The 15696-nt window shown below is 36.1% G+C and overlaps 1 protein-coding gene across 9 annotated transcripts in view; it reads left to right on the forward strand.

Annotated features, from left to right (window-relative positions):
* Nucleotides 1-15696, forward strand: part of Eif4g3 (eukaryotic translation initiation factor 4 gamma 3) — a 284385-nt gene that overhangs the window by 106777 nt on the left and 161912 nt on the right. The window lies entirely within an intron of this gene.

Genomic DNA, 15696 nt, shown 5'->3' on the forward strand with positions numbered 1-15696 from the left:
GTAATTACTTAAAAAGATTTTAAAACTGATGATTTTAAGTTAGGTGCTGAAAGTAATGAAGGTTTATATTACAGCATGTTTAGAAAAGGAATTCCAACTGTCAGACCACGACTGGTCTGGCTCTTTTTTTTTTTTTTTTTCTTTGAAATTTTTTCCTTAGTTGTAGTTGGACATAATACCTTTATTTTATTTATTTATTTTTATGTTGTGCTGAGGATCAAACCCAGTGCCTTGCACATGCTAAGTGAGCACTCTATTGCTGAGCCACAACCCCAACCCCTAGTCTAACTCGTTTAAGTAATATATGAATTAATTTGTCATGGATTAGTATTATGCTTAAATTCAGCCCATATCAGTCTAGTATAATTATGAGTTTTAAATATTGAAAGCAAAACCAAAGGAGTTCTTAGTTGTTTAAGTGAGGCTCTTGTGATGGTTTGTGTATCACTGAGTGGAGGCACCCGACCTATAATTAAAGTGTATTAGGCCTTAGTCTCATCAAGAAAGGTAAACCTCTTAAATAATTGTAATTAACTTGAATACAAAAAGTGCAACATAAGGAATTATTAAATCAAATTGGGGTTTGGAATAGTGATGGATTGACTAAAAGGAAAGAACTCTCAAGAATATAAGAATAGTAGATGTATGGAGTAGCTGCTTCTATTAGGGCTAAGGTAGACTCTTCCTTTTTAATGCTGATATCAAAGCTGTTGGTCCTTCCTTTGGAAATTTCTCAAAATTTGCCCTGTAGAAGATTTGGAAAGCTTTGTTCTTTACCACTAATAATCTGTAGCAACGAGCTACTGCAGTGTATGCTGGACCAAGGCTTTTACAGCATGTCTGCCAAAGATAATTCAGATAACATTTCTGGATCATGAGTCCCAGTTGGTAGAGGTGTTTGTGTTGCGACCTAGACTTGCTGCATAAGTTTATTTTGTCCTCTTCTTTACTCAAAATTGGAATTTGGTCAAGATAACAATGGCAAATACAGTATACATTGTCTTGTACCTTTTTTCCCTTTATGTTAGATAGTGTTAGGGTCAAGACTGTTCCTCTTAAAGTCTGGACTCTTAGGAAGGGGCATGGCGGGTCTTTCTAAGTAGCATTGGTGTCATGTTAAGTCAGTAAACGTACTGGAGATCTACTGTCTGGAACTCACCAGAATTCTTCCCTCTATGGTGCTGAGGGAAAACTGTTTGCAGGGAGGTTTCTTAAAAGAGGCTCTCTGCTGCAGACCTGCCAGAGAGTACTAGGAATGGCTTTTGGCTGCTGGAGACCACTGCCTGCTGTGCAAGGCAACAGAAGCCTAGCACTGAATGGGAGCTGATCACAGGAGAAGCTAAATTTTGGAGATGCTATCTGCAGGAGCCTTTTGCTAAGTCCATGGAAACCAAGAAGCAAAACCCACTCTTCTTGCAATATTGCTACAATGCCCTCTACTGACAAAAAGTTTGACATTGTGTCAGTCGAAATGTTAAAATATTTATAGAGCACAGATCCATTTTCACACCACTGGCAAAAAGGGTGAATTTTGAGCTGAAAGGCTAGCAACTGATAATTGGCATATAGGGGAAAGAGTTTTTTCCATTTGAAATTCTTTACTATTTCAAATTGTGATTTAACCCAAGTGTGTGGCCCAAAGCACTAAGGTTTACTGAATGCCAGGACATCATCTGTCTCCTTACAATTTTTTAACATAATAATAGGGTAATAGAGTAAGGAAGGCTTTTTATTTTTATTTTATTCCCTTAAATTGTCATACTTGACAAAGTGATAAGTTTTGTGGAAAACTCAGTGTTCCTAAATTTAACAGTTTAAACGGTTCATGGATCATAATGAAAAGCAAGACTTTGAAAATAGAGTAGACAGGATTCCAGGCTTGGAGTCAGATAGCCACTTTTTGGTTTTACGATATTGAATAAATTACATAGCTGGGTATTGGAATTTTACTATTCTCTGAAAGGGTTATTATGATTATATAAAATTCTGTCTCAGAACAAAATACACTAAATTTGAGTGACGTTTTTTATTTTGTATATATGTGTGCATGTGCTTTTGTAGCCTTGTCTGCTAACTCTTCTGTTTCTGTCTAGTATTAGTGTGAAACTCAGAAACTGTTCCTAAGAGTTGGACCTGTCTTTGAAGTCTTTGCCTATTCCTGATATTAGGATAAAAGTAGGACCAAGCTTGGTCCTTTTCTCTTGGTGATAATGTTTTTTATTATTGTGAACAAACTATTAGATACAAATCAACTGAGGAGAAAGTAACAAACTAATTTTTAGCCACATGCCCTTTTTCAATGTGACATTCTCCTCTGTCTCTCTGAATTAACCCTTTTATACAGAATAGCCAACTGAGGGCTGGAAACATAGCTTAGTGGTAGAGCTCTTGTCTACCATGCTGGAAACGGTAGAGCTGTGAAAAACAAAACAAGCCAGGCATCCCAATAAAATAGCTCCTTACTTATAATATTTAATGGTTTACACGAAATTATCCTATTAGGTTCTTTTTTTATTTTTATTTTTATTTTTTTGTAGTTGTAGATGGGCAGAATGCCTTTATTTGCTTATTTTTATGTGGTGCTGAGGATCGAACCCAATGCCTCATGCATGCTAGGCAAGCTCTCTACCACTGAGCCTCAGCCCCAGCGCCTATTCTGTTAGGTTCTAAGTGAAAGAAGCTATAATGAGGAAAAGTGAATTACATAACTTTGAAACATAAAAGACAAAAATGTAGAAAATTGTTCCGAACTTCTTTTTTTTATATGTGTTTGATGGACCTTTATTTTATTAATTTATTTATATGTGGTGCTGAGAATCAAACCCAGTGTCTCACACATGCCAGGCAAGCGCTCTACCACTGAGCCACAACCCCAGCCCATCCCAGCTTACTTTTTACATTTTGGTAACAATAGATGATTCATCTACTTATTTCCCTAAAATTCTATTTTACACATGCACATGCATGCCACATGAAAGCACCTGCCTAGTTTTAAGGCTTTTATGTGTATTTTCTTTTTTGTTACTTCAGTTGTCATTTATTCTTTAAGCACCCCGTCCCTTAGAGATTTTATTTAGTCAAAGTCAGACATTAGATCTTTATAGGTTAATAGTTAAAATGACATTGTCAAACTTGTAACATGGTTAGATAAAAGAATCTTTTTAGGTGTGGATTCTTATTAGTTGCCCTGAAAGAGTAGCACTTCAGCGCTTAGGAAAGGGTATGGTGTGTCTCTCTAAGTATGTCCTTACTTTAGGATGGTAAAGAATTTAGCTGGTTGCAGTGACACATGCCTGTAAACCCGGTGGTTTTCAGGTTGATGCAGAAGGATTTTGAGTTCAAAGCTAGCTTCAGCCACTTAGTGAGGCCCTAAGCAACTTAGTGAGACCCTGTCTCTAAATAAAATATAAAAAGGGCTGGGGATGTTGCTCAGTGGTAAAGCACACCTGGGGTCAATCTCTGCCTCCCCCCCTCAAAAAAAAAAAAAAAAAAGAATTTAAGCTAAATTTGGGTGTAGATCTCAGAGGGTACCTTCCTGGAGAAGTACACACTGCTTGGGAGTAAGGAGTCCCAACCTTCCAACTATTATTTCAGACTTAACCATGGGGAAGTTTCTATCAATTCCCTCATTTCCTCTTTGTAAATAAGAGGTATATGCCAGATGTGTTAAATGGATTTTGAATTTCCCTTAAGATCTCCATGGACGTAGGAAACCAACTTCAATGTAAACAGTTATCAGTGTGAAATTTTAAATTTAAGATTTAAAATAAACTATACTTTGCATTGTTTCATTCTGTCTTTAAAATATGTATATATCAGAATTTTTTTCAGATTATTTGAATTATTCATGTAGTTACAGAAAAAGTTGAATCAATTTATTGTTTAATTGGTGATATGCTTTAACATAGTTAATTTTCACAAACAGACTAAACTGTAACTGATTACCTGCTTAATCCACATCTAGATTTTTTTCTTCTTTCTCTTGATCTTCCTGTCTAGACATTTGAGCTTTAGGAGTTATGCTTACAGGAATCAATGAGAAGACATGCTGAGAATAATGCCAAACAAGCTGGGTGACTTTTTTTTTTTTTTTTTTCCTTTTCCTCCCCTGTCTACTAGTTTGGAAATTTCATTTGATTTCGTTTTTTCTTTTCTTGGAGATCAACTTAGTCATGTTATGTAGCAAACTGAGATGGTGCATACTATGTGATTCAATGATTAGAGTATTTTCTATGGATATACTCAGCAAAGTACTTTTTCTCCCAGGTATAATGATTAATCATGATATTTACTATAACACTGTAGTTTTCATCAGTAGTGGAGAATGAGTTTCTAAAGACTTCTGGTCCCCACAAGATCTTTTGCTTTTTCAGATTTCATTTTCATTTCGGGGATCTTATACTAAGAAAAAAGTCTGTGCTGCCTTGCCGTGTCATTGACTATTGTAGCCTTGCAAGGTGCATTTTTTTACTTTTAAGATGAATTTTTATTTTACTTCATGTAAGTTTTTGAACTATTTTTGTATCTTATGTGTCCTTTCCTTTATTTTTGAAGAAAATAAATTTTCAGTTTGATAACTATGACAAACAACCTTGCTAACCAGTATAAATAAGAGTGAACATTAGTTTTATTCTTTTTTTAGTTATAGATGGACACATACCTTTATTTTATTTATTTATGTTGTGCTGAGGATCGAACCCAGTGCCCCACATATGGGAGGCAAGCACTCTACCACTAAGCCACAACTCCAGCCCTTGGTTTTATTTTTAATCACCCTTTTGTAATTGAAGTGGATGAATTTTGAATTTACTTCAAAAATTCATTATATATATATATTTCTTTTTGACGGGAGGAAGACCAGGGATCGAACTCAGGGGCACTCGAGCACTGAGCTGCATCACCAGTCCTATTTGTATTTTATTTAGAGACAGGGTCTCACTGAGTTGCTTAGTGCCTCACTTTTTGCTGAAGCTGGCCCTGAGCTGCTGGGATTACAGACGTGCACCACTGCACGCAGCCAAAATTCATACTTAATGTTCCCTTTCCACACTTTGAAATGTATTCTGGCCATCTAAGTGTCTGAGTTGAATGGTGTTCGAAAGCTATATTCAGGGAACATGGGGTTTTGGTATCACCTTGGGTATCTGCACTACTGACTGCATTGAGTTAGTGCCTAATTCTGTTTAGTTGTTTTCAATTGATAATATCCAAGTGTACTTAAAAATTTACTTCTTGTTGAAAATTTCTTCAACAAATATTATCATCAGACACTTTATAAGTAACTAACCTTTGCAAATGTCATTATTGCGAAGTTAGTTAGGAAGGTGTATAAAATATCCAAATCTTTTATTCTTGTCATATGCTAAAGAATAGTGGTAAACACTTCTAAATTTTGTTAGTTAATTCTCTAATCCAATGTTTTATTTTATTTTAATGTGGCAACATTGGATTAGAGAATTTCAGTTCTCTTTTGTCATTTTTTGTTTTTATTAACAACAGCTGCAACTGTATTTATAAAATAGGACTTCATCAAATGTTTTCCTGTTAGATGTTTCATCTTTTGTGCAGTCTTGGGTCTTTCCTGAAATGTGCCTAGAGCAGTTTTTGTATGCTGAATATGCTTTACTTTGTTTTGCATGTAACTAGCAAACAATTTCAGTGATTTAAAAAAATTTTTTTCTTTGTTTACTGCAATTATTATTCAAACTAGTCCCCTTAAACCACGAATATGAGGTTCTGTTGGGCAAATCTGCAAGGGTAGAATCCTTATTTTACACATTTAAGTATTAATTCAACATTTTTTTTAGATTGCTAAAGGATTTTATAAGAATAAAATTATAATTTCATAAGTATTTTTTGTCTTTGATGTAAGCTCAGTTTTTTTAATTGGTGATGTTCATTTTCATCTAAATTCTTTCAGGGCAAAAGAGATTTAGAATTTTGTTTCTTTTATATTTGAAGAACTGTTTCTTTTGTATATAATTGAAAGATTCCTTTTGATTTCTGTTTCTATCATCTACTATGAAAAACATCTCTCAGCTTTTCCCTTGCAAGTTTACCTCTTTGAAAAATCACACTTACTGCTCCTAAATTTGAGGGGAACTCACTTTAGTACTGCCAATTCTGTTTTTAAATATCTGATTGTGGCATTCAGGGTTGTTTATTTATTTATGTTTTTGAAAATTGCCAGTAGATTTCGGGATGGGAAATAGAACAGGTACTTTTTATGCATGAGTTTGTTCGTTGTTTGTGGTGCTGGGGAACAAACTCTTGGCCTCACATATGCTAGGCAAATGCTTTACCGCTGAAGTGCATCCTCAGCCCCAGAACAGCTAAGTTTTATATATAATTAGGAAGTTGGGTAATTAGACTGTTCAATTAAAAGTGCTTCTGACATTTCTGACAGAAATACATATTTCATGTATGTATGGATTTGGAGAACTGTGAGGTATAGACAGGACTCTGGGGGACAGGTCAGCAGAGGGTGTAAGTACCATAAAAATGTAGATGGCAGATGGATATATATGCTTATCCAGATTTAATGGAGGAAGGGCAGTGTGCAGTTTGCAGAGATGTAGGAGAGGGGAGAGGATAAGCTTCATACAGAATTATTTGTTTTAGGGCTGGGGTTGTGGCTCAGTGGTGGAACACTTGCCCAGCATGTGTGAGAGGCACTGGGTTCGATCTCATATATATTTGTTTTATAAGAATAAGATGAAAGGTTTACACTACCTTCCTAACTACAGATATGGTATTTTAAAAGTTATCTGTCTTTTAGAACTAAAAATTATCAATTTCCATGAATCAGCATTAAATGAAAAGCAGAGAACACAAATCATCTTGCATGGTACTTTTAAATTTCGTCAATGAATAGTGGAGAGGTTTAGTTGCATTTAGAGCAAGTGGAATCAGTTAACTGTAAAGAATGAATACTAGAGAGGTAGAGGTGACTATTGTGAGACTGTTAACAGTTTATTTTACAAACTAACAAACTTGTCTTAATGCATGAATTTGTTTCTGTTTTTTTTTTTTTTTTTCCTCTTTAATTGTCTTTTCTATTCACTGTTGGTGGTTATTTTGTGTGTCTGGGTAGCAGGGATTGAACCCAGATGTGCTTAAACACTGACCCCCCCCCCCCCACTTAATTTAAAATTTTCTGTTTTAAAATTTTTTTCACCAAGTTGTTGAAGCTGGTCCCGAATTTTCAAACCTTCTGCCTTAGCTTCCTGAGTTACTAGGATTCTAGGCTTGCTCTACTGTGCCCTGTTAATGCCAGTGACTTTTTATTTTTTTAAATAATGGAGATTGAACTGAAAGCTGCCTAACCACTGAGCCACATCCCCAGCCCTTTTTTATATTTTATTTGAGACAGGGTCTCCCTGAGTTTCTTAGGGCCTCACTAAGTGGCTGAGGCTGGCTTTGAACTTGTGATTCTCTGGCCTTAGCCTCCTTAGTGCCACCAGGCCAGGCTCAGTGATTCTTAATTTTAGACAGTATGCCATAGTAGCAAAGACTTTATTAATCCATTTATCTTATTTTGGTACCAGAGATTGAATTCAGGGGCTCTCAACTAACGTATTTTTTATTTTATTTAGAGATAGGGTTTCACTGGATTTGCTTAGCACTAGGCTTTCGCTGAGCCTGGCTTCAAATTCACAGTCCTCTTGCCTCAAACTCCCGAGCCGCTGGGATTATATGCCTGCACCATCGAATTCTTATAACTCTTTATTAATTATAAAATTGCACATCGTCTTTTACAGTTAATTTTTCAATTTTGGTCTGTTTATTACAGATAACATGACAACCCAATTATTTGAGCAGGCAGTCATGGCCAGCAGTTGTCAAAGTTTTGTCCAAAAAAGTAAATTACACTATTTCAAATTGCGGGGGGTTGTTGGTACACGAATTTTTAATACACACCAAATGATTTTATATAGGAGATGCTGAAGTAATCTAGAAATTAATACCTGTAGGAAGCAGGTGACAGTCATAGAGCTGAGGTAGTGAAAAAAAGAAATTATGGTGTTGCCCTAACCTAGGAGTTTGCAGGGTAGGCACTCTAGGACTCTTGTTCTGATCTCCATTAACAGAGGTCAGAACAAGAGTCCTAAAGTGTCACCAGTGTAGGCTGGTCCCTGAGACCAGAAACTCAGCAGGCAAGAGACTGAGATGAGGCTGGCACTTTGCTGCTGCCATTTCTCAATGGGTGTGAGAGGCATGGTTGTGGGGTTCTAATGGAACTGGAGGGTGGCACCATACTGACATAGGGTTAGAGCACCCTCCCGCCTGGCAGATGGGGGACAGCTGAGAGTAGTGAAGTAATTGGGCAAATAATTGTAAAAGGATATGTAACTTCCTTAGCTGATAGGAATTAGAATATCCCAGTGAATTTTTTTTACAAGCCAGGAAAGGGGAAATACAGAGAAAATGTGATAAGACAGCAGGACTGACACATGTTGGTAGCAGTAATAATGACAAAATTTAATTCCCATTTAAATAGTTACTCAGATTGGTCATAAAGTAAAATCTAGGTATATGCATTTAAACATGACACAGAAAGGTGGAAACAAAAGCATTCACAGGAATGAATAAAATGAATAAAAATAAAATGAAAGTAGGTATAAGCCACCTGTAGAGGTCAATGTAGAATGCAAGGTCAATATTTAGTGTTGGGACCTTTACAGAAGAAAGTTGTCAACCTCTGGCATATCTGCAAACTTTTTCTCTGTGAAGGGTCAGATAACAAATATTTTGGGTTTTGTAGTTTCCTTAAATATGCAAACACCTTTCTTAGCCAGCCTTACAAAGGACTATAGTTTGCTATCCCCTAATATAAATGACACAGTAAACTCATACACACACACACACATGCATGAAGGATACTTATATATGAGAAATAGAAATTTTGTGCACATTCAACTAAGATATAGATTGTTCATCATGATGAACAAGCTTTTTTTTTTTTTTTTTTTGGTACTGGGAATTGAACTCCGGGGCACTTAACTACTGAGTCACCTCCCAAGCCCATTTTTTATATTTTATTTAGAGACAGGGTCTCATTGAGTTGCTTAGTAAGTCGCTTTTGCCGAGGCTGGCTTTGGACTCGCAATCTCCTGTCTAAGCCTCCTGAGCGGCTGGGATTACAGGTGTGTACCACTGTGCCCAGTATGATGAACAAATTTTTAAAATGTGAAGGTGCTTGCTTCCATAACACACATACTAAAATTGGAAAAGCACAGTGATTGGCATAACCATTGTGCAAGAGTTTCATACAAATTTGTGAACTGTTCCATATTTTTCAAAGTGAACTTCACTGTTAATGTATAAGTATATTGCACTAATAGAGACATTAAAAATTATATAAAGAACTTTAAAATAATTGAAGATATTTGAACATCATATTTAGGAAAGCTTTAAAATTATATGGATAAATTTTATGATAAAATATGAACGACTGGATAATTTAAAAGACTTGTGTTTTAGTGGCATTTCTCATTCAATTAAGACAATGCTATTTTTCCCCTAGATACTCATGGACTTTTGTAAAATTTGATCACTTTTTGGACTACAGAGGAAAATGTTAAATTCTGATCATATTTATATTTTTTTCTGAATATACTTGTGATAGCTTAACAACAAAAGAAGAAAAATTTATTTAGAAATATGATTAAATTAAAACTGAAGATATGCAATCTTTAAAAATGAATGGCAGACAGCATTTGTTTTTTCTTTCTATTTTTGCAGTCCTGGGCAGTAAACATAGGGCCTCACAAATGCTAGACAGTATTTTAATATGAAATTTGTGCAAAACTACTAATGTGTTACTAAGACAAAAATGTGTATGTAACCTATAGGTGTCTTCAAAGATAAGAAAAATTGTAAATGATTAATCCAGCGGTTTGAGTGGAGAACTATTTCACTCTAAGGTCAGGAATATAAATTTTTTCTCAGGTATACTCATACTAGCTTCTTTTCTTTTTTTGGGGGGTGCGGAACCAGGGAAACTTGGCTATTGAGCCAAGTATTGAGTTTGGGAACCCATTTTGTATTTTATTTAGAGACAGGATCTCACTGAGTTGTTTAGCTCTCCGTCATTGCTGAGGCTGGCTGTGAACTTGAGATCCTCCTATCTCACCCTCCTCCTGAGCTGCTGAGATTATAGGTGTGCACCACTGTGCCCGGTTTCATGCTTGCTTCTTATTCTGAGAGTTTTCATGGAAAATACTAGCTATAAATGCCACAGTGATATGTTTTAATATAAGCAGTCAAGATTTTTATCAATTTGGTTAATTACCCTGAAAATATCTTCAGCTTTGAACACAGCTAATGCCTGTATTGTTTATATAACTAACTTGTTGATGGTATCAAAAATTTTATGTGCCTGTGGGAGGGTGGGAGTGATAGGGATATCACAAATGATGACTGATCTAGAGCATCTTTTCAGAAGGTATTGACCATTTGTTTTTGGAAATATGTTTATCAAAGCCCTTTGGTGCCCATTGCAGTGGCACAGGCCTATAATCCCAGAGAATCCTGAGCCTGAGGCAGGTGGATTGCAAGTTTGAAGCCAGCCTCAACAATTTAGCAGGGCTGTGTTTCAAAAAAATGAAGGGCTAGGGTTGTAGCAGAGCACCCCTAGTTTTAGTCAGTAGGATGTGGGCGTGGAGGAAGCCCTTTGCCTATTTTTTAAAAATCTGAATGATTTATATTTATTTATTTATTTTTTTTGGTTGAGTTTTAGGAGTTCTTTATACATTCTGGATTGCAGTTCCTTATAAGTTATATGATTTACAAATATTTTTTAAGTGTTTTTGCACAGGTTTTTGATTTTGATGAAGTGTAATTTCTCTTGTTTTTTCTTTTGTGTATGATTTTATTCATAACATTGATAAGAAACCATTGAGAACTTTCTTGGTGTTCACCTCTAGAAGTTTTATACTTTTTTATTGTTGTTGTTATTGTTGTAGATGAACACAATGCCTTTTTTATTTTATTTTATTTATGTGTGGTGTTGAGGATTGAACCCAGTGCCTCACACATGCTAGACAGGCACTCTACCACTGAGCAACATCCCCAGCCCCAGAAGTTTTATACTTTGGTATAAATCTTATTTTTAGGTCTATGATTCATATTTATTTACTACTACTTATTATTATTTCTTTTTAGATACACATTTTGTGTTTCATTGTTGTGTTAATTTTTATGTTTGTGTAAGGTGAGGACCCAGTCTCAGTATTCCTGAAAGTGTACACACACCCAGTTTTCCAGCACTATTTGTTAAAGAGTGTCCCTTCCCAACTAAGTAATCTTGTTGAAAATCATTTGATCATATCTGCAAAGTTTATTTCTGGGCTTTCTGTTCTTTTCCTAGTAGTCTGTGTGTTGTATTAATGCTAGTGCTGTCCTGATTTGATTGCCGTAGCTTTGCACAGATTGAATATCCCTTATCTGAAATATTCAGGACCAAAATTGTTTCAAATTTTGGAGTTTTTGCATGGAACATGGTGTAGATTACTGAGTTTTTGGATTTTGGAATATTGGAGTATTTACTGGTTGAGAATGCCTAATCTGAAAATCTGAACTCTGAAATACTCTGAGTCCACGTTTTGGATTTTGGATCTGTATAGAAAAAAACAAGCTCAGACTTGATTTCTTCTACTATATATACTCTAACAACAAAGATTACTTCTGATGCTGTGTAGGTATTTTCCCCCCATCCTCCAGGCGTGCAGTTCAGTTCTGTTGTAGACACCAACTGGTTACCTCTACTTCAGGTCAGTTCAGTCATTTATTTATGTGGAGGAGCCTCAGATATCTTAGATTGAGGGCATAGTTGCTGAACTGATCCTACTGCAGTTCCAGTCTAAAGCTTGTGAATCCTGAAACTGACAATAAATTGGGGTTCCTAGAACTCCGTCTTAAGGTCTGATAATTTGATAGAGAGGCTTACAGAACTAAGCGAGACATTCTATTTAGATTCACCAGTTTTATTGTAAAGGATATTTTAAAGATACAAACAAGCAGCCAGATGAAGAGATACACAAGGCAAGGTGTGGATGGGTCTCCAAATTCTATCCCCATCTAGTTGGGGTGAACCACCCTTCTGATTCAAGTATGAGTTCTCATTCACCTTCCTGTAAGCCTTCACATGTTTGACTGTCCAGAAGTTCTCTGAACCATGCTGTTTTGTGTTTTATGGAGACTTCATTACACAGGAATTACTGCATATGTGCTGAAATGTGATTGGATGGAAAGGATATGATCTGCTGAGTGCTGGTAATTCTAGCTACTCAGGAGATCAAGATGAGGGGATTGTGAGTTTGCGCCCATCCTGGGTGACTTGGTCAAACCCTGCCCCAAAACAACAACAAAAAAGGGCTGGGAATGTAAGTCAAAGGTCCCTGTAAAGTATCCTTATCCTTTCAAAAAAAAAAAAAAAATACACACACACACACACACATACACACACATATATAATTTAATGCTGATAGACCGGATGAGAATCCCAGAAGATGTAGAATCCCATAGCGAGGCCTGTCCAGGTTCTTTTGCATTCTTTCCTCCTTATGGGGCAGAACCCTTTTCTATTATGGTGGTCTTAATTTTCTGTGAGACAAGGTAGATCAGTCAGCAGCTGCCAGGAGGATGGGGAAGGAGAGAAGAGACTTAAGGGTTTCCCTGATCGGCCTTGTGTAAGAAAAATTCTAGTTTCTATAGTTTGTCTTGGGGAGAAAAAGGTACATGTGAAAGGGGGCAGAAAACAAGAAAGAGACTCTTTGCTTTCTGGGCCTCAAAGTATCCGAACATTTTTCTAGTCACTTAGGAAATAATAAAGGCTATGAGCCAGGAACCATGGATGACCCTCCCTGCCATATGTATATATATGTCACATTTATCCCAGGAGTGTTTTGGACTTCAGATTTTTGAATTAGAGGTACTCAACTGACAGGGAAGTTTGAAATCAAAGTGTGACTTTCAATATTTTCTTGCATTTTTAAGATTGTTTGGCTCTTTGGTATCCCTTGCAATTCCATATGAATATTTAGATGGGTTTTTCTATTTTTGCAAAATTTGTTGTTCACGTTTTGATAGGAATTATTTTAAGATGTGTATATCAGAAAGGGCATCACATTTCCCCCCTAATTAGATGAAGAAGGAATCATTGCTTACAGGTGGAATTAAGTACTTTGATGCAGGTACCATTAAGAACCAGGAATGTTCTTCAGTAAATAGGTTAACTTAAAAATCTCTTCTGAATTACTAGATGTAAGAAGAACACATCATTTTTGTCCTTTGGTTTTTGTTGGTTTTTGGAAACGAAAACTTTAAAATGTATTCTCCTTTGAGGTTTGATGAGCTTGCCCTAAAGTTCATTTCAATTAAAAAAAGAATCTTGTACCACAAGATTAAAATGAAGTTCCATGTCAACGTGTGAAAGCCTCTAAATGTTCTACATGGGAAGTAAATTTCCTTTCATTTGTAAATCCTGGGATCAAAAGAAATTGTGATTTCCATGGGCTAGAATTCTAGGTTTTTCTTCAGTGTGGAATGTCTACTTTGTTATTTTCTTGGATCTTCTGATAAATCTCAGATAATTACCAGTTTTATTTGTGGCATGGTGTGTGCCTCTCTTCTAAACTTGTATATAGATTTTCAGAGTATTGGGTTTTGATTTTTGTTCTTAAGGAATCAGGTAAGGGGAATGTGTTTGCCCAAAGCAATCACAGTTAGTTCAACAGTTCTTTGCATGGAACACAGTGTAGAAACTGATTTCAGTTTTTACTTCTTTAATATTTATGTATATGGAGATTTTCTTCTTTCTTCTAAAGCAGTAGCAGATTTAGAGAAAAATGTTTTGAGTTACCAAGAGAACGCATTATAGAACTCAACCTGTGAGCAAGAGCGGCCAGTAGCAATTTTTTTGAAATGAGAAAAGTCACTGAAAGTCCAGCTGCCATGTTCAGGAAGTCAGTGAAAAGTTCTAAGGTGTGCTAAAGGTTCGAGGGTGTATGAAGGTTCGCAGAAGGAGTTGGACAAAGAAGCTTGACTAAAAAGCCAGCTCATTCATTTACACAATCATTTGGCAATAGTTAAGAAGGGCTGGGGATGTGCCTCAAGAGGTAATGCGCTTGCCTGGCGTGCGCGGGGCGCTGGGTTCCATCCTTAGCACCACTTAAAAATAAAATAAAGATGTTGTGTCCACTGAAAACTGAAAAATAAATATTAAAAAAAAAAAAGAAAAAAAGAAGGGAGGGGAGTAGCAAAAAGCCATTGGAGACAGGCCAGCAGGCAAAGGTAAAGTAAATCAAGGACCTCTTTGCTTTTTAAGAGTGATTGTCTTAATAACTTCAACATTAATTTAGCCAGAAACATGAAACCAGAAGAGGGTAAAACAACAACCCTCGCCCACCACCACACAATCACTAAAGTAACAGAGGGATTATAAACATTTGTATAAAATGAAAACATAAGAAGGCTGATTGCATTCAGAAGGCATCCTTGACCAAATCTTTGTCCTTGTCTTCTGCTTAGATGCAGTTACTCTAAAAGCCTTAAGAAAAACAGATTTCTTAAAGAGTGGCCGTCCCTCTAGGATTTTAAAAAAGATAGTTTTATACTAGAAGATATTAAGCATAACAGGCTCATAAAGAAGATCTCTTGCTTTTTGGATCCAAGGACGGGTTCCCCTAAAACATACCACGTCCCTCAGATAAGGGAGCTCGGCAGAGGGATCTGACTGAAAATATTTAGAAATAATTGTAACTAAAAGCTGCTCTTCCCTGTACTATAACTTGAATGGTAACAGAGTGTGATCCAGTGTTTATTCTGTATTTTTATCAGATTGCCATATTTAAGGATGATATGTTTGTGGTAGATAACATTAAAGGTTATTCTTAGAGCATTTCTCACTTCATGGTATTTTAAGTCATTTATAATAGCTGCATGACATAAATACAATTTTCCCCATTTTGTAGATTGAGGTGGTTGAAATTGCTTCATGTTCCTTGTTAAGGGACCAGTTCCAGGTCTCTAGTCACCAACCGTTGACTCTTCCTTGTGTTCTTATAATTCACCATAGTATTTTACTTTAGGCTCTTTTAAGATAAACTAGGTCTTTATAAATCCTTTTGGAAATACAAGTACCAGTTAGAACATGATGTTTTGAAATATTAGGTTTTAATTTTATTAACAATCATTCTGACCACTTTGGGAAACATAATTGCGCAAAATTGGGGCCTTATAAAAATTCATTCTCACAGTGTTCAAACTTCTGATTCTTCAATGTAGAGCCATACACTTGAATTGGGAATTTAAGAAATTAGTGGAGGAGGAGGTGGTGTGTTGTGTCTTGTGTGGCACTTGAAAGGAATGAGAACTCTGGCTGGGGACATTACAAATGAGAAGAAACTACCAACTAAATAAAGGTGGTTGTGGAGGATATGGAGAGATTTAGACTGTAGTAGAGGTGAGAGTGGTGTCTCTCGGTGTAAGGAATAGAAAGTGTCACATTTGGCGGCAAAACAATCAGCAGTGCAGAGATTATAATATACCTTTGTTATCTGGGAATGCAGTAAACCACAGCATTTCCTTTATTGGCTTATGTTGCTTTTATTTATAGACTTGGGGGAACTGAACTCTTACTGTGTAGGAAAAGGTAAGCCTTGAATAATACAGTAACTATTGTGGGGACATGAG

Source organism: Callospermophilus lateralis, chromosome 7 (genome assembly GCF_048772815.1).
Source record: "Callospermophilus lateralis isolate mCalLat2 chromosome 7, mCalLat2.hap1, whole genome shotgun sequence".
Classification (NCBI taxonomy): Eukaryota; Metazoa; Chordata; class Mammalia; order Rodentia; family Sciuridae; genus Callospermophilus; species Callospermophilus lateralis.